Raw genomic sequence first — 24,939 nt, forward strand, 5'->3', positions numbered from 1 at the left:
AAGATCGAAGACCTGCCGAGCCTTATCGCTCGCGTACGCGACAAACCTGAGACGACCTACATAAGCCTGTCGAAGTCCCTCGCGAGTCACGTCGCCAAAATGGTAATGGACGCACCATTAACTATACTCTAAAATAAGCGTTTACCATATTTCCGTGCCGGCCATCGGCTTCCGAGAAAGGTTAAAAGCAACGCATCTGACGAGACATTCGTGGCGACCTGTTCAGGCGTGGAGCTGCGTTTTTAGCACAAAGATCGGCATCGGTGTCGCGTGTGTAGAGAAAGAAAAACTTACTGCTGAAAATAACGTAGGACTTAGACTGCTTTCAACATAGCCTTACGCCAACCTAATCTTACACCGCGCGTCACTTCTCTTAATGTTAGTACAAGACGGCGAGAGAGAGAAAAAGAAAGTAAAAAAATATTCCTCGCAGCTGGCAAATGTCCGACTAATTCGCTCTCTACGGCTGCACAGCTTGACGCCTGCCTTCCCGCACATATTTGGCGAGAAATATATATAAATAAACGAACGCGCACACATACGATTTCGTCGACGACCGGTGAGAGGCTCAAGGTCTCCGAGACGACCTAAAAGTATGGGAACCTATAAAATGTCACAAGAGCTTCATAGCATACATTTTCGTAAACCATGTGCGTGTTTACAGTTGGAAGGAGGCGGTAGAACGGTAAGGTTCTGCTGCAATAATCGCTGAGGCACGACGGAAACTCAAAGAAGCTATAGGCGCGGTACAGAAACTTAGACAGGAAGCGTATCACAGGGCACACACACGCACACAAACAAAGCACACGTTGCCGAAAGTAGAAGAAATAAATGGGCTGGAGTGCGCGACAGGAGCTCACAATTAACAACACCGGAACACCATCATTGAAGCACGGCCGAAAGCACACCGTCGAAAGAACGGGGGAAAAAATCCGGGGACCGGAAAATTACTCCTCAGCGCTACGAAAGCGTGACTCCCAAGGCGCGACCTTGTTACGGATCATAACCATGGTTTCGGCGGCCTTTCCAAGGCGAACGGCGCGCTGCGCCGATCAAGGCCTCCTCGCATGTGTTGTTTACGGATCGAACAACGCGGCATTGGACACAGGTTGTCAAGCGCGCAGCCTCGCGCACGTATATACTGACAGCCCCCGCGCCGTGCTTGCGGTACGATTGTTTTTTAACGCGTCGTGTTGCAGTGGCGATGTTTTACGAGTGGAAGGAAAGTGCATAACTGGTTGGTCCGGCGTTCGTACCACCAAATTTAGTACTATCAGAATAACGCCCTGTCGTTTTCCACGAGGTGCAGGAGCGAACGGAACGTGTGCTTTGCTGCCCATCAACGATTCCCTATTCTAACCAAACGTATTTCGAAAGAGTCTTGATCTGCGGCAGGGCCAGTGCCTGCCGCGGAAGCTGTGCTCAGCATTTACACACTGCATAGATGCGCTCATGACCTAAGTGTTGCATACGTGTCACAAGAAATTATTAGTTCTGCACGTTCGGTGTCTGGAATACTAGCAGAAGCCAGTAAGAGCCGCCGTTCTCTAAAGAATGGCGTTCACCAGCAATTGCGGGTTAGAGGCAACTTAACCAATAGAAAATCGGTACGCGGTTGAAGTCGTGTATTGCGCACTGCCTGCAGCATCGGCCAAATAGTATATGTGACAGAGTACGAACTGACCGCTACGCCAAGGGGCTTCCTGCGATATGTACTTGCACGAATTACACGTCTCCACAGTTCTATTTATTTAACTTCTACCATCTCACTGCGTCGCAGAAAGCTATCAACCAGCAGACACAGGTGAACGTTCTTACGCCATTCCAGACTGCGGCATTTGAGCGCTCCAGACAACTACGATTAAGGTTCACAAACACGATTATTTTAAAGGCAATGGCAATCAAATACTCACCAAAACACACGGAATCGAAAGTTTCCAATGATCTTCAGCCCGCGCGGCCGGTATCACAGACCATGGCAATCCGCACAATCCGGCAGTGAGTAGACTCCTGTCGATGAACAACGCAGGTGGAACACGGGAGAGCGGACGGCGTCGAAACCGCACCGACTGCGAACCACTAAATCCCAACACGCAGACGCCCGCTGAGGTAGATGCACAAACTACAAGGGCCCACCGGCACCCCTCTCCGAGCGTTAATAAGCCGTATCACTTCGTCGCACGACGTTCCCTCGATGGGAGCCTAGGAGAAGCACCGAGTCGAAAACACGCACCTACACACACGAACACAGGGAGCAAGAAACACACACCCACAAGCCGAGACCGCTAGCGGCGGCGTCGAGTGAAAAGGGTCGGTTAATCGCGAGGAGAGCTGTCTCCTCTCTCTTCGGCGCAAGTCTATCGCAGAGTGCGTGCGCTCGCCGACGAGCGCATCACGCGAATGACACCCGCGCTCCGCCAGGAATTCATCCGCGCCAGCGAGAAAGGGGAGGCCAAGTCGGAGAGGGAGGGCTGGAGCAGGGGAGCAAGAGAGAGAGAGACAGAGGGTCAGCGGGCGCTACGGACAGGTTGAGGAGGAAACGGAGAGAGTTGGCGGTTCGAGGCGGGATGCCATAAGAAGCGGAGCCGCTGTGCGCAGCAGCAGAAGAGAGTGAGAGAAAAAAAAAACAAGAAAAGGGAAAGAAAGAAAGAAACGCCGGCGCTTCTCAACGCCGCCGTCACTGGGATTCAGAGGGCTCAGAGGGAAAACAGCAAAACAATGACGGCGATTTTCTTTTCTTTTTTTCTGCTGCCGAGAAAGCGCGCAACTCGCGCTGGCGTCGTACGTTACCCGCTCACTGTTCACCAGGCAAGAAAGAAGAAAAAAAAAGAACAAGAATACAGGGATAAGTTTCGGGAGCAGACAATGTAGTATGCGTGAGATGCCACGGAGGCCGGTTAAGTGATGCAGATCGTAAAGGAAAAGAAGGAGTGAGTGAGAGAGTGAAAGTAACAGCGAAGGGGGCGGGAGGACGGGCGGGGGGGGGGGGGGCGAGAACACGTTAATCGCAGCGGCGCAGCCACCGCCTCGCGAAGGCCCGTCGAAAATGCGAGCGCTTTCACCCCGCGCCGTCGGCGTTAACATAGACGAAAAGAGAATGAACGGGCGAGCTAACGTCCCTGCACACTTCAAAGCCAGGCAAAGTACGGCACTTACCCTCCCCCACCCCGAGGCCTTCCTCAACCGCGCGAACGCACCTCTCCCCTCCCTGGCTTGAGCAGGGCCGACTAGAGTCACTACAGTAAAGCGACATAATAAAGCTGGTGGACGGTTTTCGCAACTGCGTGGGAGGGTGGTGCGTGCTTCTGACGGCTGCAGCAGCGGCTTCTCTAAATCGCCACTCCAGTTAAAGGACACGGCGGATGAGAAGGGTGGAGAAACTTTAAGCCGAAGGAAGGAAAAGGCCGCGAGATATTATCCGCGAGAGTGACGCGGCAAGCTGGTCGCGGAGCTCATGATTTCGACGGCTCTTCTGCGAGGAAGAGAGTAACACGAGCCCGGCCCGGCTGTTTTCAGCCCGGATATGGTACCCCGGTGCCACGAGATGTCCGCCATTACAAATAACGAGAATGTGCAAAAAAAAAAGGAAAAAAAAAGAAAGGAAAACTAAAGACACGGAGAAGAGAAAGGAGGCGCGCTAACGGGCAGTTAGACGGCGGTCACCGTCAATAAAGACGCGACGTCGTTCCACGTGGCTTCTCGGACGCACGTATATGCAGAAAGATACGACCCAACCGACGCAGGGTCAGTAAGCGCGGAGATACATAAACAAATAAATGTACGCGTCGGACAGGGAGTGGAACGTAAAACCGAGGAAGCTGGTCAGTTGTCGACGCGCGGTGCGAAGGCTATTCGCGAGTGTGGTCGAGGCCAAGCGACGAATGAGAGTTATGGAAGCCGAGTAAGCGCCGGGAGAACCGAGAGGGGACGGAAAAGTGCTTCGAGCAACTACTGGTGGAGCCTGAACCGTGAGGCGAGGGTGCGCGGCTCCGGCACAGCTTAACGAAAGCCGCAGCAAAACGAGCGCACTTCAGCTACCGCAACTTCGCTTCAGCGAGCAAACAGCAGAGCACTCCGTCACATTAGACCGGCTGGATAATCGCCACCTCGCGGAAAGCAACATTTTTAGGACACTGGCCTAAACAGACGTCGGCGCGAGTAGCTATAAAGGATGTGCTGCGTTACTTGAGAGATACCGGATAGTGGAACAAACTGTCACTGCCCGACACTATCCACCGTGGGGAGATGCATGTGGCGCCCTGATAAACTGTAGCAGCGCCTGCACCGTTTTCTATTGTTCGTCCGCACCTTCTTTACTTACTTGAATTTTTTTCTTCAATATTTCATATTCTTTTTTTCTTTCTGGAGCAACATACGTGAGTAAGTCACGGGGAGAGCACTTGAATCACTAGGTGTGCAAAATTCACGTGATTGAGTGGTTGATTTATTACACATATAAGCGAGATGGGAAAGGCACGGAGGTTACCCGGACGATATGGATCTGCTTTGCTGCCCTACACAGGGGAGATGCAGGGAGAGACAGGAAGAATGAAAAGCGGAGAAGGAAAACGCCGGGGTGTCAAGAGGCGTTCGAATAGGCCCCTTGACGCGAGGAAGTTCATAGCGCTATCTCAATGGTAAGCACTAACCTTAGCGAAATATCATGTTTTGTTTCAGTTTTCGTTTCGTGAATGCCAAAATATTTGCGTTATAAAGCACAACTACAAAACGCTCGGCTTTTATCGTAAGCGTCCGATTACGTGTTCCCGTAGATAGGCATAAGCTTTTTGCGAAACACGCCAAGAGGCAATTAGCAGATCATAGGAATGGAGATTTATCACCGTGGAGGGAGAACTTTGTGAAGAAAAAAGAAAACAAAAAAGAAAAGAAAATGAAGGAGTCGGCTTGATAAGCCAATATGTTCTACCCAGCTACTCATCGTTAGGGTAAGAGGAGAGGGATCAAAATAAAAGTAGAGAATGAGAACGATGATGACAGAGCACGTCACTTTTGATCGAGAGAGAGAGAGAGAGAGAAATTAGATAAGAACAGCAGCGAGGTTAAGCTGAAGAACAGCTTCTGGTTTACTACCCTACACTTGGGAAAGGAAACGTTGAAAACAAAAATGGAGAGAATGGAGGAGAAAGCAAGAAAACGCGCGCTAAAGAAAATAAAACAGAGAGAGAGAGAGAGACTCGGTTGGGAATGCGAGTATCGAAGTCTGCGTGGGGAAGCTGCAGGGGGGCTGCAGCCAACCAAGAGGTTAGCTGCGCCTCCACCACAGCCTTCAGCGATTTGGAAAACGACGCCGTCCACGCGCGAGCCAGAGGGCGAGCATGTGGGCGAGTGAGGCGCGGGGCTGAACGGTTTGGAAGCCGTGCCTTGTGAAGCAGGGCGCTTCGCTATGGTACACTTTCTACGTGCGCGACACGCGGAAAAACACTTGGAAGGCAGCGTTCCGCGATGTGCGTGGAGCAACCTGAACAAACAGAGCTGACACTACACGCTGCTGTTCCAGTTGAGGGCGATAAGAACGCCTACGTACACGCGCGCCACAGCGGGTAGCCCGTACCCTCTATCAATGGAGACGCGAGCCTGCCTCTTATCTGCACGAGATACACACAATTCAGGTCGCCAGACCTTGGCAGAGACCAAATAAGCCATTGTGCCGAGCACTCGACACCGGTATAGCGAAAGCAAAGCGAGGCATTTGCCGTTTAAGGGTTCTATACGCGCCTAAACTTCAGTGAAGGGGTCTCATTGCCACAGCGAGGGTGACACATCTCTTTCCTCCTAGTAATACAACCTCTTGCCGTTTCTTATGATGTACGACCGTTTCAAGAACGCCCTCCGGAAAGGCCGAATTGCGCCATACGCAAGAAGCGATTTGATAACGACGATATCAAGGAAAGCAAAATACGAAGATAGCTCAGCCTGCACTAGGCGTATATATAAACCCGGGTCGCTGGCGCGCTGCTGGCAAAGCATATCCATGTCACTATCGAAGGCGACGTATATTGATATGATACCGACGCCACAGAAGGCGGAGACATCCAATACAAGGCCGCGAAGTATACGAAGGAGACGGAAATAGCGAACATAAAAAAAAAAAAACGACATTCGTCTTGACCAGGCCACGTTTTATGTGCCTTCTTTCGGCGGCGCCGGACTATAGCGGAAATATAGGCGGCTTCTTCGGTGCCAGGTATTCGATAAGGCACGTTTGCCCTTTTCCTGGACACATAAGCAGAGCCACCGGAGAACAAGGAACTTGCGTAGAAAACAAGGAAAAATAAATAGAGGAGGAGCGAGCGATGGCGCAGCTTCAATATACGGCGCGAGGCCGATTGAGCAACATCCACTTCGCAGCTGAAAATATACAGCCCAACAGCACGTCTTGACGCAGCTGCAAGAGCGACTTCGGCAGGGCGTTTTGTTTTGTATATAGCATTTCTTTTCGTACTAACACTCTAAAAACAGTTGCACCCTTTGGGGTGTATATTTGCTACACAACAATAGTCGGCACCTGTCTTTCCCGCATTTCCTTTCTTTAACGCTGCGAGCCCGATACTTCCAAGTCACAGACGGCATGCGCGTTATCAGCATGACAGAGCATTCTCGACAGCAAAGTAACGAGCGCAGCGTTTTCAGGAAAGGAAATTTATGCGGGCAAGACAGATGACGATTATCGTTGTGTAACAAATATACACCCCAAAAGGTGTAAACTTTTTTAGAGTGAAAGCCAACAAAAGGGCGCAATACGCCAGACACACCTTCATCCTCATTTTCACCAGTTCTGTTTTCATTCTTCAAACCACATATTTGCGTAACGCATCAGTTTTATTAAACCGCGAACCCCCGACAGTACAAGCTTGGAAGTGCGAAACAATAATTAATGTTCGCGAAGATATTCGAGTCACGAAAAAAAAATATTAGGAAGATACATCGCGTACGCGCAACGGTATTGGCGAGCCGACGTAACGAACATCATGTTCTGAAATCTGCGCGCGTACGACCATGATACTATATATGATAGCAGCACACCTTTGAAACATTGTTATGGCAGTTAGCCGCGGAAAATGAGCGACAATTCCTGCAAAGAAATTTGAGGGAGAAAGGAAGAATGATTGATGCCTGAAAGTTTTTTTTCGGTGAACATTGTTCAGGTGTACATGTCCGTTAGTTCAGATGTATACTTAGCGCTACACACAACATTTGTCGGCTTAAGTATAAGCAGTACTGAAAGTGAGTAACGCTAATGCGCAGGTTAACTAGCGTAGAACATCGAAGGGGCGTACTGAAGAATCTTTACATTCGCTAAACGAAAATAGAGAACCTCGTTATAACGAAGATAAAGAGGGAGGCGTATTTAACTCATTATAACAATTACTTCGTTAAAAGATTGTCTGTTATAGCCACCAATAATGGCCGCTGTCGGGTTGGGAGGGTCGGGTGGGGGGTGGGGGGGTTGTATTCAATATGTTGTAAGAAAGACCGATGCAACAGCGTGCCGCACACAACCGAAGGACCGCACTAAACAATTAATATAGCGCAAATTGTAGAAGCGCTGCGTGTTTAACACAGGTGTGGCCCTAAGCAGGCTTCGCTCCAAAGAAGTCTGGGATGGTCTTCTGCTGCGAAGTTATCATTGTCTTCATTCTGAATAAAATAAAACTTAACAAAATAGCGGTTCGCGCACGAGCCGCGCATGCGCCATCAGCGGGACCGCCCGCCAACGGCGGCAGCGCCGAAGGCGTGAATGCGCCTGCGAACGCCCGAAAATAATTGCTATCGCAATAAACAAGGATCCGTATATCCAGTTAGAGGTCACTTTCACTTTGTTAAGCCAAGATTTTAAATGCGTGAGCGCCCATAGGAAATTCAAGGAGAATTACGCTTAATTCGTTGTAGCCGTTAGTTCGTCATAACCCATTTCGTTATACCGAGGCTCGGCAGCAAAAACCACAAGCAGAGAGCTCCGCCATGCAGTTTAGGTCTATCTAAGCAACTTCACCGACCCCGATCCCGCATGCACCACGGCGTGGAAAATTTCGCGCCTCCCCTGTGCAATGCCGCGAGTGACGTGTACAAGCTCATCCTATCGCGGATGCTCGAAGGGTGCAGACGGGTATACAGCACGATACAAATAGAGTGCAGAAGAAGAAAAAGACAAGAAAAGAAAAACGAGAGCAGAAAAGCCGCCGAGCTTTCCGTTGCAAATGGGGCGCTCATCAACGCGAGCTCGAGACCCTCGCACAGGCACGCACATATCCGCTCGTTACAGTTATAACGACCGACCCGCTCACAGCTGATCGTTCCCAACCACACGCGTGGGCGGTGCTTCGATCGTATCCGGATATTGCTATGCAAATCCGCAGCAAAGTGGCACAAATACCGCGACGATGGAAGAACGAAAGGAAATCGCCGCAAGTTCGAATGCGCGCGCGCGCACGCGAATATCAGCGCAGGGTTACGCGCAGCCTTCGTCAACATTGCTGCATGGGTGCATGCGCCCGTGCCCTAATTTCTGAATGGATGGGCAACCACAGTGGGAAGGAAGTGTTGCCGCTGCGCGGGGTTATTCCTATCCAACCACGTGTTCACGCACAGAGCGAGCCGCAGTGTGGAGAAAAAAAAGTAAGAGAAAGGGAGGGAGGGAGAGAGGGAGGGAGGGAGATGGGAAAACTATACACCATCTTAAGCAGTAGGCGAAAGTAAGTACTTGGAAAATGACGGCAACGAAAACAAATCGGCATGGTCATGCAAAGCAAGTTAGAAACGACACGACATTGTATTTTAATGGTTACCGATCAATTGCGGTATTGGCGGCAATGACAGCGCAGATGAAGCTGCGCGTTCGGCTCATCAAAAATATCAGTGGGTTGCTATGCCACTTTCAAGAACTGATGCTGCGCGGCAACTTCAATCACTTGCTCGTTACATCACACTTACACGATAGAATCCACCGGGCTTCTCCAACTTACGCTTGCACCCTCTCGACCCTAACTTGCCACTTCGCCTGCGACCTGGAATCTACCATCGCGAAACAACTTTACTGTGTCGCCAGCTGCTGTTCTGTCCTGCCACGTGGCATTTGCACATTTTGAAAGTCTGGCTAAAATTAGCTGGGGCACCCTGTGAACGCACTTAATGTACATAACCCCGGTATATGCTCACCGACAAAGTAGTGCCTGTAAGTGCACCTTTGCTATGCATAAAAAAAAAAAATCCTACATAGAACCTGAACATATAATGTCGGTTCACTTGCTATCCCTAGAGCACACCGACCTGTTAAATGAATAAGGCATTATATTAACCGGATTTTCTTCTTTGGTTGTCTTTTATTTAACCATTCGGTATGTGCCACTGGGTGCTTGCCCATCCCCGGCCAATACTACAGAATGGACATGTGCCACTGCGAGCCTGTAACACGACCGGCACAGAATCCTCAAATGCAGCTAGAGATATGTGTCGTCTTTCACTGTGCATGCACCTGTTATCGTCATTCTTCCCTCGACAAGCATCGCACATTGCATTAGACCTTGTGAAATCGCTCCGTAGACATTTCACACTATATGCAACCGCCGGATTTGGTGTTTACGTTTCGGCAGAGCATGTGAGCGGTGTAGTGCGTGTAAACATAAAAAAAAGATACATGGGAATACAATTGTGACCTTCGCATTGCATAGATTGCATGATATTACACTTTGCATAAAGGATGACAATAAACAATCCTGTACGCGACGCTGTAGGTGGGAAGCGCCTCGGGCTGACGAATAATTGCTATCACAACAGAACAAAATGGCACATCCACATCATACCTGGCACGCATTCACTACAAGCGCTGAGATTTCAGCTAATGCAGGTTAAATAGCCGCTGGTTCAAATTCACGCGGAGCACACCGCGTGCAACCCCCCCCCCCCACCCCCCCCCAAACACACGCAATTCTTTAACACATACCCCGCGTTAAGCAAGCAACAGAGGCACCTTCAGAAAAGTGCAGAATTCATACAAGACAATCAGAAACAACGACGAATACGCAAATATACAGACAGACGAAGAGAAGACAACAGCCTGCCAGTTGGCATCTTATTGAGTGGTCTCACACGAAAAGGGAGATGTGCAGGCTTGACGTGGAAGTATTCAAGGTAAAGTCTCAATTTAGAACGCACATTTTTCTTACAACGCAATATGTGGCCAACAAATAAAATGTTCGAGAATATACCGTCACGTATGCGACGGAAGACTTTCTGGAGAACACAATACTCGGACTAAATCCTTATATAGCCAGAGCCCAGGCAGGTCGCCTTTCCCATTTCCTCACATTGACGTCTTCGATTCCTAAACGAAAAACTGTATAGGAAGCGTCATAGCAGCCGCCGCGTTTCGCACAGGCAGACTCTGTGCTGTCGAGCTTGGTTGCCGTTTTATTGCGATAGCAATGATATGACACTCCAGGTGCATCTCTGACGTCGCCGTCGGCGTAGCAGTCGCCGTGAGGTTTCGTATGAGTGAAAGCGTGTGAGGGTGAGCCGGCGAACGCGGTTCAATCTCGCGTGCGCGAGCGAGCGAGGAACTCCGCCCAGATGCGTGCACTCTCCGTTGGCGCGCGAGGCATGGGGTCAGGCGAGGGAGGACGGGCGTTCTACTCCGGCGGCTGCTATGGTGACACCGTGCTAGGGTGCCTCGATGTCCACCTCGCCCGCCGCTCCGTGCAGAGTGGAGACAACCGCGGCGTTTACTACGGTGTTAGCCACGCGAATCGCGGACGCCGTAGTAGACGCCTTTCGCGGACGACGTAGGGACGCCTTGGCGGCGCTCGTGTGTCTTGAAAGCGATCTGCAACGTGGCCAAAGTGCGCGCCGGCGCGAGCCTCATCTTCAAAGCGATGTGCGATGTTTGGAGAGTGCGCGTAGTGCCGGTAGCTTCGCATGCGCTGTGATTTCGACGTTTCGTTCGTGTTGAAGCGACAGATGCGCGGAGGTCAATTGGCTCGCGGCTGCTGCCGCAGTTCCTAATTCCAGCGTTTTACAGACAGTTTCCATTGTCATCGAGCGAGATGCGTTCCTGTTTACCTGTGCGCGCGTGACTCCATGCTGGCTGATTTAGTTTAAACACGTTGACGGGCCAGTTGGTTTGAATCCATGATACAATGTGTAACCGCGACTGAACAAGGCCGTAGAAAGAAGCAGACAAACAAAGACAGCGTTGTTCTCTGTGTGTGTTTCTTACTACGTCAGTCAGACATACATATTCTATCATAGTTAACTTAGTGAGCGAACGTTTACAAGTTTGCATGGCCGATAAGACGACTATCCTTACTTCGCACAGCTATCTACTAATTTGCTATCGCAACCGGTGCTTCGCCTTTCGGGCGGTACTGCAAATTTTATCAGCCTCGCGGCATTCTTCGGGGCACTGCCTCCCCAAGCAAGGGTGGCTTTCCAAACACAAACGCAGTGTATACCGAAATCCGATGTCTCGAGTTACACAAGCCAGTAACAAAGTGCGCAACCCGTTCGCCATGTCAACAGTCGCCGTGTAAGGGGACACCGCCAATGGAAGATAAACAGGCAGTTTCGCCGGTTCGCCGCAACTGCGCGGGCCTCGCCACCGGCGAGAACGCGCCCGCAGGAGGCTATAACATAGCGGGCGCGCGTTTCCATCATGGCCGAAACGAGTCTCCCCTGCCTCACAATAGGATCGCCAGATGCAATCTGCGTGAGACATTGCCGAAAGGCAGACACACCCGTTTAACTGAGAACACTGGGAGCAACCATTCGCGCCCGGTCGAGGAGAAGAAAAAGACATAAGGACACTGCCATTAGTTCGCCGGCTTGTGTCTGCAAGACCAGGGCCATTCAACTCGATCTATCGCTGCAGGGCAAACGCAAGCTGACTCACTAGCGGGCGTTCCCCCTTCGATCTTTATTCGCCGATAGGTTCATACAACTAGTCACCAAGTTCGCGTGTGACTATAGGATGAACTTGAAGCGAAAGGACCTCGGCCTGCATTAAAGGACGATCGCAGTTGGTGTCCGAGTCATGCCAGCAAGATTAATTGATTTTGCCTTAGTCTAGCTGCTGAAATCTGATACACACGCGGAAGTTCCATGCTCCTTACTCCTCAGTAGCTGCTTCATAAAGCCGCACAGCAAGCTCTCATTTAGCTCTGTACAAGTTCAGCTCTATTCAGATCTATACAGCTCGTGACAGCTTTTACGAAAGGTAGCCGTCCCACCTGCAAAGTATGAGTCAGAGCGTTCCGCAAATGCCGAGTGAAGACGAAGCCTGCTCCAAGGCACAAGTTGAAGCGGAGCGAGTGGTAACAATTCCTTTAAGTTAAATAAACACTACAAGAAAACACCGAATCCATTCACACTGGTAAATCATTCTTTCAGAGGTATATATTAAATAATTTGACAGTTCGAGGTTCATGGTTGAATAGATGAAAAAATATTGAAGGACAAACTTCAATTTTTCTGAATTTCACGCCAGAACCTCAGCGCTGGTACGTCAGTGTGACGTCACATATTTCGATTAGTATTTTCAGGTACTTGGGCAGTTTAGGCGTCGTAAATGTTCTCAAAACTGGATAAGTTCGGTCTCTAGCTCGTTTATGAGTAAAATATCTACCCCATCTTTATTGATAAAAAAATTAACCTGACCTGAGCAGACGGCAACAAAATCAATGATTTCACGGCGAGCTGCAGCGGCAACTTCAAGGCGTCGTCATTACCCGTCTTTCGCTCTTGCGTCTTTTTTGGCTTATGAAGTTTCCAGTCACGCTAAGAGGGGCCTTTTATTTTTTGGCATTGTAGAAAGGTAATTCACTTATACATCTAAATTTATTTTTCTCTCTTTGTGTCTCAGCTGCTCCTCACAGTAAATTACTCAAGAGTGCAAAGTCTGTCGCTTTCTATACCGAGCCTTACGTTATCACAAGTAGTAACCACACTTCGTAAGCGCAAATGCTTTTCATTGGAAGGAGCTGTCAATTTTTTCCACTTCACATCAGTTTTATCCTTTAGCTTCAGACAATCATCGTATCATCAGCCTGGTCTCAATGCCGCATTTAACAAAGCCATCTGCGTCGTCTTTGAATGACCATCGATACTTACCGTGGTAACAGTTGTGCGCTAGAAATAATGGAGCACGTTTGGTTGAAATGCCAAGCTTACAATGGCTAAATCACTTGCTATGAAGTGTTAGTTTCTAGGCGACGATCCAATTCATCAATCAATAGGTGGTTGGTTAATTGTCTCTGGCTGCCAACGCTATAGGAGAGCTGTGGTAAACACATACAACGAATCGGCTTATATACGTAGGTTAATTGCACGCGCGTCACTGCATGATCTCTGGGACACGGGGCCGCCATTACCGAGCACATTGCAGCAGACGACGAACTGTTGTCACCCTCATAGGATCGAGCTCTGCGACCTTCGCATTTTCCCGTCTACGCCGCCACGATGATGATGTGCGCGACATTTGGCTGACGAACGAGAAGCAAAATGCAAGTCAAATAAAAAAGAAACCAAGCATGGAAGGAAGGAAAATTGGAAAACGTGCAGGCATGTGATGGTGACAGCTGATACAAGGCAGGGAGATCGCTTGCAGAAGCCTTCGTCCTGAAGTGTGCGTAAATAGGCTATAGTAAGATACTGTAGAAGGAGAGCGCATGGTTTGCCCCGGATGAACTGAAAAAGAAAACTTGGAAACGCTAAGCAACGTTCCCAGAAATGGTGTAATGGAGACGGCGCCTTTGCAGCACCTGTCGCACCTTTTGGGCAACTGTAGATACCATGATCATAATTTCATTCAACCTCTACTTTGCCCGCTCTCTCCTCCACCTATAGGGATTTTATGTCTCCGATACATTTTCCTGTGCAGAATAGCATACAGGCAGCAACATACGCACCGGTAGATTTGCATTTCATTAAACAGCTTTCGCCCCGCGTCTACATTCATTAAAGGGACATTGCTTGCAAGGCTGCAAGAAGCGCTTCATGTATTTTGCAATTTACCCCCTTTGTTCACAGTGCCTTTGACTACGCGCACTGAAATGCCTTGCAGGTTGCGACCAGCAATGTCGCTATCAACGTGGCGCCAGCCGATAACATTGTCATCGATGAGCCGATACAGCGGTGCCCCCCATGAACAGAACCGCGACTGTATCCTATATACTCGGCTTATCAGCGGCAACTGTACTTGACATCGTTCGCTATAGCGTGCGTGCGTGCGTGCGTGCGTGCGTGCGTGCGCGTGTGCGTCTGTGTCCGTTTACTCTGGATGTATTCCATTGCACGAGTGCAGAGTCTGGGTCACACAGAGAGGTTTCACTGTCACTCGGAGGTCGACTGTCACTGTGAGTGACAGTTACCGCGCTAGACGCAAGGTTGAAGTAGATGTTTACGACCCAGAAGAACCAGTGCTGTATATATAAATGCAAGAGAGAGAGAGAGAGAGATACGAAGTGCATTAATAGGTTCAAACTTTCTTTTCGTTTTTTGATTCACCAAGACTGGACGGAACAAAAAAACAGAAATCGGGTAGGCTGTAATCGGATGTCATAGCGCTGAATTGACACGGACAAGAAAGAGGACAGGACGTGCGCTAACTATCAACTGATTTTATTTCAGAAAGGCATGGTACTCATATCGACAAAACGAATACAAAGTAAAAATTATCGCACGTGAAAACCATCATTTTCCAGATAGGCAATTTCTCTTCCTCAGTGTAATCTTACGCAGGCTCAGAGTAATCGACGGGGCGCTGACGCAGTTAGCACCCTCTTTCACCATCAAGCTTGCTTCGACAATTTCCCGCCTATCCCTCCCTATTCGTATTTCTATACACGACGGAACAATCCTCAAACAGTGGTTCCCACACACAATCGTCACAGCGCCCTGAAACATTCCCATCTCGATAAGTGTTGAATTTTTGCCTATGCTCCCTTAATATGTTATTGAGGCATCTAGCGGTCTGCCGTATACGTACACTTTGCCGCACGAGAATGCAATTACTCCAACGAAACAACTAGCCCAAGAAATCTGTACTCCAGGTACAGGCTGTGTTGGGAACACAGCCGCAGTAAAGGGTACGTGAGACGTCCTTCGCGTGTCTCTAAGGGTGTACGGGTCGTAGGGTATGGAAATGATGTAACCAAATGCACAAGCGATATTTATTCACGCATTTCAAAGCTTACATGTGCCTCACTTATGATACAACCAGTGGATGCCGTACGGTTCGATTTTGCAATGGTGCTCGCTTCCTAAACACATCACACTTGTGACCGAACTCGTTGTCGATGAAGACGGACTTGAACCGCGCTGCACGCAGCTAACTCCCAGTGTCTCTGCACGTGACATACTTGGGCACTGTTACGTTTCGCCTACAACGCGCGGTAATGCCGGCGCGGATGCAACGGACGCCGGAGCTTTGTTCAAAGCGGCGGACATTTTGGCCCGTCCGACGCCGCCGCAACGCCTACCCGCCAAGCGTGTCCAGGCGTGTTTCAGTGCCACGTGTCTTCGTGTGTGCGTGTGTGTGTGTGTGCCCTCGCTTGTCAAAGCGCGGCAGCCGGGGAGCGGAGTTCCCCGAATGAGGAGCCTGGAGGTCTCTCGGCTCAACTGTTCGCGCCGTCGTGTGGGTGAGGGTTGGCAATGCGTCACTACACTCGGTTCAGCAGGTCTCTCGGCCCGACAGTTCGCGCCGTCGTGGGCCCCTGCTGCGCCGTCCCGTGACCTTCATCCGGTGACCTTCCCTCCTTCCCTTTTGGACCGCGACGCCGAGAGTATAAGAGCAGCTGCCCCCGGACGCCAGAGAGAGGCTCCGATTTGTACTGTTGAGTTACGTGCTCTCCCGTCTCTCCACTCCGGTCGACCTGACCGGCCGCTCTTTTGCTATGTTAGAATAAACAAGTTGTTCTGTTACCAGTCTTCTCATGCTTTGCCGGGACCTTCGGATGCTTCCAGTGCCCCAGGCCGCCAGGCCAACGCTACCCTTGGGGCTTGCGACCCATTGGCAATAACGGGCGTCAGCACCGAGACCCCAACAACTCGTGCCAGCGGTGCGATTCCAACATCTGGTGGCAGCGGTGGGATCGCGACAACGGAGGCCAGCAGCAAAGAGATGCGGTTGACTGTATGCTGAGCAGCTCAACGACCATCCGGGAGCAGTGCAACGAGCCCTGTGTGACGACTGGTTGCCTGCAGCGGAACGACTGCGCTGAAGTCTTGGCTGCGAGGTTTGGTGAGTGCGGGACTTTCTTCTTCTGAGTTTTGCCAGGCTTTTGTTAGTGTTAGAAACAGAGCTGGTAATTGGGGTTGTCGTTGCTGCCGGGTTAGTTGCGGCAAGACAATAGTAGACAGTAGAGAAAGCAGCATTCAGAGCAGCCATGGATTTGAAGTCGTTGCGCAAACCGAAATTGCTGGAGCTTGCGAGAGAGTTGGGTCTGGATGTCTCAGACAAACTCAGAAAACCAGAACTGCTAAGGGCTATTCTTGAGTTAGAAGCTGAGGATGACGAGCTGTCGGAATGCCTTGAGACCATTGAGGAGAGGGAGACGGCAAAAAGACAGGAGCGTGAACTTAAAGAACAGAAAGAGAAAGATGAGCGCGAACGTAAAGAACAGATAGAACGAGAGCAACAAGAGAAAGAAAGAGAGCGCGACCGTCAACACGCTTTGGAAATGAAGCGTCTCGAGTTAGAGATGGAACGCGCTCGTAATGGAAGTCAGGCACACGGTGCAGGAGAACGAGTATTGTTCAAAATGACTGACCTGATGCGGCCGTTTAAGCTTGGAGAGGACATTGGTTTGTTCCTGGTTAACTTTGAGCGAACGTGCGAGAAGCAGGGGTTCTCTCGGGAAACGTGGCCACAGCGCTTGCTCACTTTGCTACCCGGCGAGGCGGCCGACGTAGTCGCTCGCTTGGAGAGAGAGGAGGCAGAGGATTTCGACAAAGTGAAATCGAGTCTGCTAAAAAAGTACCGGCTGTCAGCGGAGGCGTTCCGTCGGAAGTTTCGGGAAAATGAGAAAGGCAAAAGTGAGTCATATACAGAGTTTGCGTACAGGCTTATGTCAAACATGCAGGAGTGGCTCAAAGAAGAGAAAGCGTTTGGTGACCATGAGAAAGTTCTGCAGTGTTTCGGGCTAGAACAGTTTTATAGTCGGTTACCTGAGAACGTGCGGTACTGGGTCTTGGATAGGCCAGACGTTAGTACGGTGGCTAGAGCCGCTGAGTTAGCCGAGGAGTTTGTGACGCGTCGGGCTCGTGGAGCTAAGGACGGTCAAAAGGGTGAATTTGGCTCCAAGTTTGAGAGGCCAAAGTTCACGCCCATGAGAGCAAAGGGGGACACACGTAGTTCGGATGCGAGTGAAAGCAGTCCGACCGAACGTAAGGAGACGGCGGCAGCCGAAGCCGAACGCAGAAAGCGGTTCGAGGCGAGGCAAGCGCGCCTGTGTTATACGTGCCAGAAGCCGGGTCACTTTTCGGCGCAGTGCCCAGAAACAAAAACACAAGTCGTGTTTTTGTCTATATGCAGCACTGACGAGAACATGAAGCTTCTCGAGCCTTACATGCGAGACCTCCTCGTGAACGGGAAAGAGTGCCGAGTGCTTCGCGATTCCGCAGCTACAATGGATGTAGTTCACCCCTCTTACGTAGAACCCGATATGTTCACGGGCGAGTGCGCATGGATCAAGCAAGCAGTGGAAGCTCATAGCGTGTGTCTGCCGGTAGCAAAAGTGCTTATTGAAGGACCTTTCGGAGTACTTGAGACGGAGGCCGCAGTGTCATCTATGCTGCCCCCCCCAGTACCCGTACCTATTTTCGAACAGGTCCGATCACCTCCTGCGCGAGAAGGGGCTTTTGTTTGGTGAGGCTAGCGTTCAGGCCTTAACCAGATCGAAGGTTCGGGAGCTCGCTGCAAAGGCGGTAGTTGCGGGGCCGACGTTGTTGAACGATGAGAAAGGGTCAGAGGCGCAGCAAGCTAGTATTCAGAGCACGCCCGAACGGGATAAAATTGAGCCTGTAGCGTTAAAGGCACCAGATACTGGAGAGGAAATTCCCGATGCGGGAAAGTTAGTCGAGCTTCCGGGACTAGGCTCAGTGACGAACAGGAAAGACACCGATCAAGTCATTAGTGACTTAATAAGTAAAGCATCGCTGTCGCCTGAGCAGAAAACCGAACTACACCAGCTCTTACAAGAGTTTCAAGGTCTGTTCTCTGAGAGGCCTGGTAGGACTTCTGTCCTTACTCATGACATAGAACTTACCTCCCCAGAGCCAGTACGATCCAAGGCGTACCGGGTGTCACCCCGCCAGAGCGATATTATGGAGGCTGAGGTAAAGAAAATGCTACAGCTCGGTGTTATTGAAGCGGGTGAGAGTGATTATACCTCCCCTTTGATTTTAGTTGAGGTACCGGGCAAGGAACCTCGTCCTTGCGTCGACTACCGCAGGCTTAATTCCATCACTAAGGATCAAATTTATCCGATCCCTAACATCGAGGAGCGCCTTGAGAGAGTGAGTAGCGCTCAGTTTATTTCCACCCTAGATCTTGTCAGGGGTTATATGCAGGTTCCACTTACAGAAGAGGCTAGTAGGTATGCGGCGTTCATTTCACCCATGGGGACATTCCGTCCTAAAGTTTTGAGTTTTGGTTTGAAGAACGCGCCATACTGCTTTTCAAGCCTCATGGATAAAGTGTTGCGGGGACAGCAAGAATTCGCTTTACCGTATCTAGACGACGTAGCGATATTCTCCGCATCCTGGCCGGAACATATGGCGCACTTGCGGGCAGTGCTAACCCGCCTGCGAGATGCGGGCTTGACAGTCAAAGCTCCCAAGTGCCAGTTAGCACAGGCCGAGGTTGTCTACCTCGGACACGTGATTGGTCGGGGTCGTCGCCGCCCCTCTGAAATAAAAGTGGCCGCTGTGCGAGACTTCCCGCAACCGCGCACGAAGACCGATATTCGGTCGTTCTTAGGTGTCGCCGGCTACTATCAGAGGTACATCCCCAGGTACTCTGATATCGCGGCTCCCTTGACGGATGCTCTAAGAAAGACAGAGCCGCAAACAGTCGTCTGGGATGAGACGAAGGAAAGAGCTTTTAGCGCCCTAAAGAGCGCCCTAACAAGCCAGCCTGTGCTACGATCGCCCGACTACACAAAAGGGTTCGTTGTTCAGTGTGATGCTAGTGAGCGAGGCATGGGCGTTGTACTGTGCCAACGGGAAAATGGAGAAGTAGAACACCCCGTCCTGTATGCTAGTCGTAAGCTGACGAGTCGTGAGCAGGCGTATAGCGCCACCGAGAAAGAGTGTGCGTGTATCGTGTGGGCCGTTCAGAAATTGTCATGTTACCTAGCCGGCTCGAGGTTTATCATTGAAACGGATCACTGCCCTCTCCAATGGCTGCAGACCATCTCTCCCAAAAATGGCCGCCTCCTGCGCTGGAGCCTCGCTTTGCAACAATATTCCTTTGAGGTGCGTTACAAAAAGGGGAGTCTCAACGGTAACGCCGATGGCTTAATCGAAGCCCCTAACGCGGGAATCAGCCTCAAAATTGCTTGTTACTGATGTTTTTCTTCCTGAGGCAGGATTTTTTTTTAACTTATTGCTTTTGTGTAGTGTTTCAAAGTGATGATGTGCTTTTTAGTGCAATTTTTCCGATTTATGGACGCGTTCTGAGTGCTGCTAAACTACTGTAAGGAACTAGGCAGCAGTATAAAAGGGGAAAGAGCCTGGCAGGGCTTAGTGAGGGTTGTGCCGTGCTTGCTGACTGAGCGGTTGACTTTCAGGCGTGGTTCTAACGCTTGCCGGAAACGAGAACAAAAATGTCAACTCTCCCGAAGTCACTTTGCAGTGTCCTGTGTGCACCTGAACGTGAGAACGAGGCCTTCTCTGTGCGCTGCGCTCAAGAAACGCCCAAGAACGCCCAACTTCGGTTATGAGCATCATCGAGCGACATCCCTCCGGACAGCGGATGCAGTCCCCTGACCTTCGGGATCTCCTTCCCCCGGCGGGGCGGTCTGTTACGTTTCGCCTACAACGCGCGGTAATGCCGGCGCGGATGCAACGGACGCCGGAGCTTTGTTCAAAGCGGCGGACATTTTGGCCCGTCCGACGCCGCCGCAACGCCTACCCGCCAAGCGTGTCCAGGCGTGTTTCAGTGCCACGTGTCTTCGTGTGTGCGTGTGTGTGTGTGTGCCCTCGCTTGTCAAAGCGCGGCAGCCGGGGAGCGGAGTTCCCCGAATGAGGAGCCTGGAGGTCTCTCGGCTCAACTGTTCGCGCCGTCGTGTGGGTGAGGGTTGGCAATGCGTCACTACACTCGGTTCAGCAGGTCTCTCGGCCCGACAGTTCGCGCCGTCGTGGGCCCCTGCTGCGCCGTCCCGTGACCTTCATCCGGTGACCTTCCCTCCTTCCCTTTTGGACCGCGACGCCGAGAGTATAAGAGCAGCTGCCCCCGGACGCCAGAGAGAGGCTCCGATTTGTACTGTTGAGTTACGTGCTCTCCCGTCTCTCCACTCCGGTCGACCTGACCGGCCGCTCTTTTGCTATGTTAGAATAAACAAGTTGTTCTGTTACCAGTCTTCTCATGCTTTGCCGGGACCTTCGGATGCTTCCAGTGCCCCAGGCCGCCAGGCCAACGCTACCCTTGGGGCTTGCGACCCATTGGCAATAACGGGCGTCAGCACCGAGACCCCAACAACTCGTGCCAGCGGTGCGATTCCAACAGCACACATTCATGATCTGCTCTGGCTGTGGCTCGGGCTGTTGGGTGCGACAAGCTCCGCACATTTAAGTCTTCCAACTCCTCACGAGCGCCGGTTTGAGTTGAATGGACTAACTATGGCTGAGTGAGCTCTCTCAAACGCGACTACTCCCGCTCGGATCGACAAACGTACTGCCGTGCGACGCCTCTGTGAACGCCGCGCGCGAGCCGGCTCTATTTTGCTCCGGTTGCATAATTCGTAGCAGTGTTACAGCACGCAGGTAAAAAGTCAAGAAGGGATAGGACAGAGTGCTGACCTTGACTGAGAGAAGGTCGAAAGCCTTCGAACAAGGCATTTGCATCTGGAGTCTGCCATGTCCTGTCCCTTCTTAGTTTTCCCCTGCGTGTATATGTGTGCTGTAACACTGCATGCTTAGAAGAATGCATCACCAACTAGCCCTCCTTTGGTGAACATTACTGAAGCTCCGATTACGTCACACGTGACGCAACAACTCTGCCATGTGCGCTCGCGACACATGCCTGATCAAGGCTGCTTTCCTCTACACAACGATACCAAAGTATAAGGCGCACGGGTGGTACGGTTGAAAAGATATGGGCGCTATATTACTGTTACACGTTTTCGTTACATGGCGGTTTTAGCGAGCGACCTCTATTCCAACCGAACTGAAAAACGTTTCACGCGAAAAAAGAAAAAAAGAAAGAAAGAACGGCTTCAATTTACGGCTTCAATTTCGTGATTGGGACATCTCCTCTAAAGTTGTTATTCGCAAATTTCATTAGTGAAAATTTGTTAATTAACTAACAGCAATCCGAAAACTTGTATTGTCAGTGTATACCATCCGCGCCACTTCAAGTAATGCAGCTGATGCGATAAAACTGCGATAACTATCGCAGGATATCTTCAACAAGTCTGTTTCCAATTGATAACACAGTACAAGGTCGACGTATAGAGAGCGAGCGACGGCGTCCCCTGGAGAATGAGGGTCTCCAAGCGATAATGCTCACGTGACAAGCTTTATTGAGAGCAGAGGCGTATCAGCAAACGCCCGAGGGGAAACTACAATAGCGTGTACAAGAAAGAATACTAATAAAACAATATTTACGTTTCTTTTTATCACGCCCCTTCTGCCTTTTACGATGGTGAGCGCTTTGTTTAGCCGTGCACAATGGGTTATATGTTGTGTCAAGGCTCCCTCGACCTAAACTACACATTCGGATAAGACGCACAACACGGCTTGGGCGCATTCGCTTGGAACCCGGACAGGTTGCGAATAAAGCATCCTTAGTACGCGCCAAAAACAAAGAAAATGTGCGCGCCTATAGCATGTTTAACGCGTTACGTGAATACAAGTTTACTCTTTAATTAAAATGTGACACGTTCCACGCATGACGTCAAAGGCATATTGGTGACATTTGTTCTGAGTAACTCAGAATATTTCGTAGTGCACTAATTAACTTGAAATTATGAGAATACCGAATTAATCATCAGATGACAGACTGTTATAAGAAAAGTTGTGGACACCGTGAAAGAAAAGGCACCCGATACAGTTGGTTCCATGAAGCTAGTTTTTTTTCCATGTCTTCATGCTCTGAGGTAACTGCTGTGTGTGTACGTGTGCGTGCGTGCGTACGTGCGTACGTGCGTGCGGGCGTGCGCGCGTGCGTGTGTGTGTGTGTGTGTGTGTGTGTGTGTGTGTGTGTGTGTGTGTGTGTGTGTGTGTGTGTGTGTGTGTGTGTGTGTGTGTGTGTGTGTGTGTGTGTGTGTGTGTGTGTGTGTGTGTGTGTGTGTGTGTGTGTGTGTGTGTGTGTGTGTGTGTGTGTGTGTGTGTGTGTGTGTGTGTGTGTGTGTGTGTGTGTGTGTGTGTGTGTGTGTGTGTGTGTGTGTGTGTGTGTGTGTGTGTGTGTGTGTGTGTGTGTGTGTGTGTGTGTGTGTGTGTGTGTGTGTGTGTGTGTGTGTGTGTGTGTGTGTGTGTGTGTGTGTGTGTGTGTGTGTGTGTGTGTGTGTGTGTGTGTGTGTGTGTGTGTGTGTGTGTGTGTGTGTGTGTGTGTGTGTGTGTGTGTGTGTGTGTGTGTGTGTGTGTGTGTGTGTGTGTGTGTGTGTGTGTGTGTGTGTGTGTGTGTGTGTGTGTGTGTGTGTGTGTGTGTGTGTGTGTGTGTGTGTGTGTGTGTGTGTGTGTGTGTGTGTGTGTGTGTGTGTGTGTGTGTGTGTGTGTGTGTGTGTTGTGTGTGTGTGTGTGTGTGTGTGTGTGTGTGTGTGTGTGTGTGTGTGTGTGTGTGTGTGTGTGTGTGTGTGTGTGTGTGTGTGTGTGTGTGTGTGTGTGTGTGTGTGTGTGTGTGTGTGTGTGTGTGTGTTTTCCAGAATTAAATGCTGGAGTTTCACGTGCCAAAACCACGACATGATTATGAGGCACGCCGTAGCAAGGGCAGGCAGGCAATGAACTTTATTTAGGTCCTGAGGAGCGACTCCGAAACCCCTCTTACGAGGGAGGAGGAGCCGCTACGGGCCGCTCCCACGTCGGGATGGGCAGGTCGTTCCTGACCGCCGCACCGCGGGCCCTCTGGACGGCCCGTAGCTGAGCGGACTCAGGAATAATTTCGGCTACCTGCGGTTCTTTAACGTGCACCCAACACAGAGCACCACGGGCGTTTTTGCATTTCGCCCCCAGCGAAATGCGGCCGCCGCGGCCGGGATTTGATCCCGCGAATTCGTGCTTTGCTGCGCCACGCCAAAGCCACTAATAAGCCACCAAGGCAGGTGAAGAAGCGAAGCTTTCGTGAAGCCGGTTACACAAACACTATAAAACTAAATTCTATGCGTGCAACTGTCTTTATTGTCTATTGTAGCGTGCAATCTCATGCAACGTGTATGTTTATGCACCGTACCGGTCACAACATTAATGTGATGCAAAATGTTTTATGTTCATGAGCTACACCATTCACAGTCTAAGCTGAAAGGCCTATACCGGCAGTTCGTGCGAATGCGCACTGTGAGACGTCGACGCAGCGATATGTGACGAGGGCGGAGGTGCATGGTGTTCGTCCAGGGAAGACGGGTGAGGACGGATGTTTGCTTAGAGAAATACGACGCCAAGGACAGGGGCAAGGTTGACCGTTATTTATTCCCCCGTTTCATGCCTGCGTCTATACAGGCTAACGGAAACTGCCGCGCAAATGTGGTCGCGCATGTGCTACCCAAGGTGAGGCTTGCGCGCCTGTTTGGTAGTACAGCATCAGCCAAAGCCAGAACAATCCGCGACGGTTAAGAAAGCTCCCTTAACACGCCACAAAATGCGCTTTAGCGCGCGACGGAGCTCCCTGGTGTCCCTCTGTTAATTATATACAATGACGATACTGAGTGCCTGGATTATTAAGCGCCCTAAAAGCGCAAGTTCTAAGAACGAAGCCCACATGCTGTCCACAAAAAGGCAACCGGCACCAGGCAGCTTTGGTGCCCAAGGCGACATCGCGTCGGCCACGGATGATACGCTAGCGACGAATGCAGGACCCAGAACAAGGGTGCCATGTCCGTCGAATTCCATCATGTTCTCACATTTGAGCAAATCAGTACCCCTCCCCCCTTTCTCTTCCCGTATCGATGCTGACGTCATCAGAGTAGGCAACGTACGTGGCGGAGTAGAGGCTACGCGTTATACAAACCTCTATATTAAGAAAGCTCTCAGACGAATCTTCAATAATAGTTTTAATTGATTAATCTAGATAGATAAGTGGACGCTATAAGAAAGTTTCTCAAGATCAGTCTGCATCGGTATTGTGGGTCTCATCAATCTACAAAAGTATTTTTCTTTTGTAAGTTTGCCTTAGGCTACGTGAAACACTCGGTTGATATAGCGTACCTCGGTTTTACTCAGTAAAAGCGAGCTGGTGCGCGTCTTACAAGTATTAGCGACGCATGCAGGCTGTCAAGACAGACTCGCCGGGAGATATTTTTTATTTATTTTTAATTTCAGTTTTTATTAAACAAAGCAAGGTGATACAAGAAACATGTTGAGGAGTTCTCCAAGCCGTGCGGCGAGCACGCTGCATCGAGCAGCTCTCCCGCATCCAGCCCGCCCTCTCGACAAAGGCGCGTATTCTAGCTAGGTCTAAGCCGCGTACAGACGCAGAGCAGTGAGCTGTTTGGCGGCACCAGACAAGGGGACGCGGGAGCCAGCGCACAAACAACGCCAAATAAACAAAAATAA

At 50.5% G+C, this 24,939-nt stretch overlaps 1 protein-coding gene across 2 annotated transcripts in view; it reads right to left on the minus strand.

Annotated features, from left to right (window-relative positions):
- LOC126531127 (ubiquitin carboxyl-terminal hydrolase 2-like) overlaps window positions 1–24,939 on the minus strand; it is a 275,489-nt gene that overhangs the window by 147,395 nt on the left and 103,155 nt on the right. The window contains exon 1 of one of the 2 annotated variants that reach the window (XM_050178539.3): window positions 1,914–2,912. The exons of the other annotated variant lie outside the window; for it this stretch is intronic. The gene's annotated coding sequence lies outside the window, so the exon portion shown is untranslated. Of the gene's footprint in view, window positions 1–1,913; window positions 2,913–24,939 lie in introns of those variants that run through there. 2 annotated transcript variants of the gene reach the window in all.

Source organism: Dermacentor andersoni, chromosome 5 (assembly GCF_023375885.2).
Source record: "Dermacentor andersoni chromosome 5, qqDerAnde1_hic_scaffold, whole genome shotgun sequence".
Classification (NCBI taxonomy): domain Eukaryota; kingdom Metazoa; phylum Arthropoda; class Arachnida; order Ixodida; family Ixodidae; genus Dermacentor; species Dermacentor andersoni.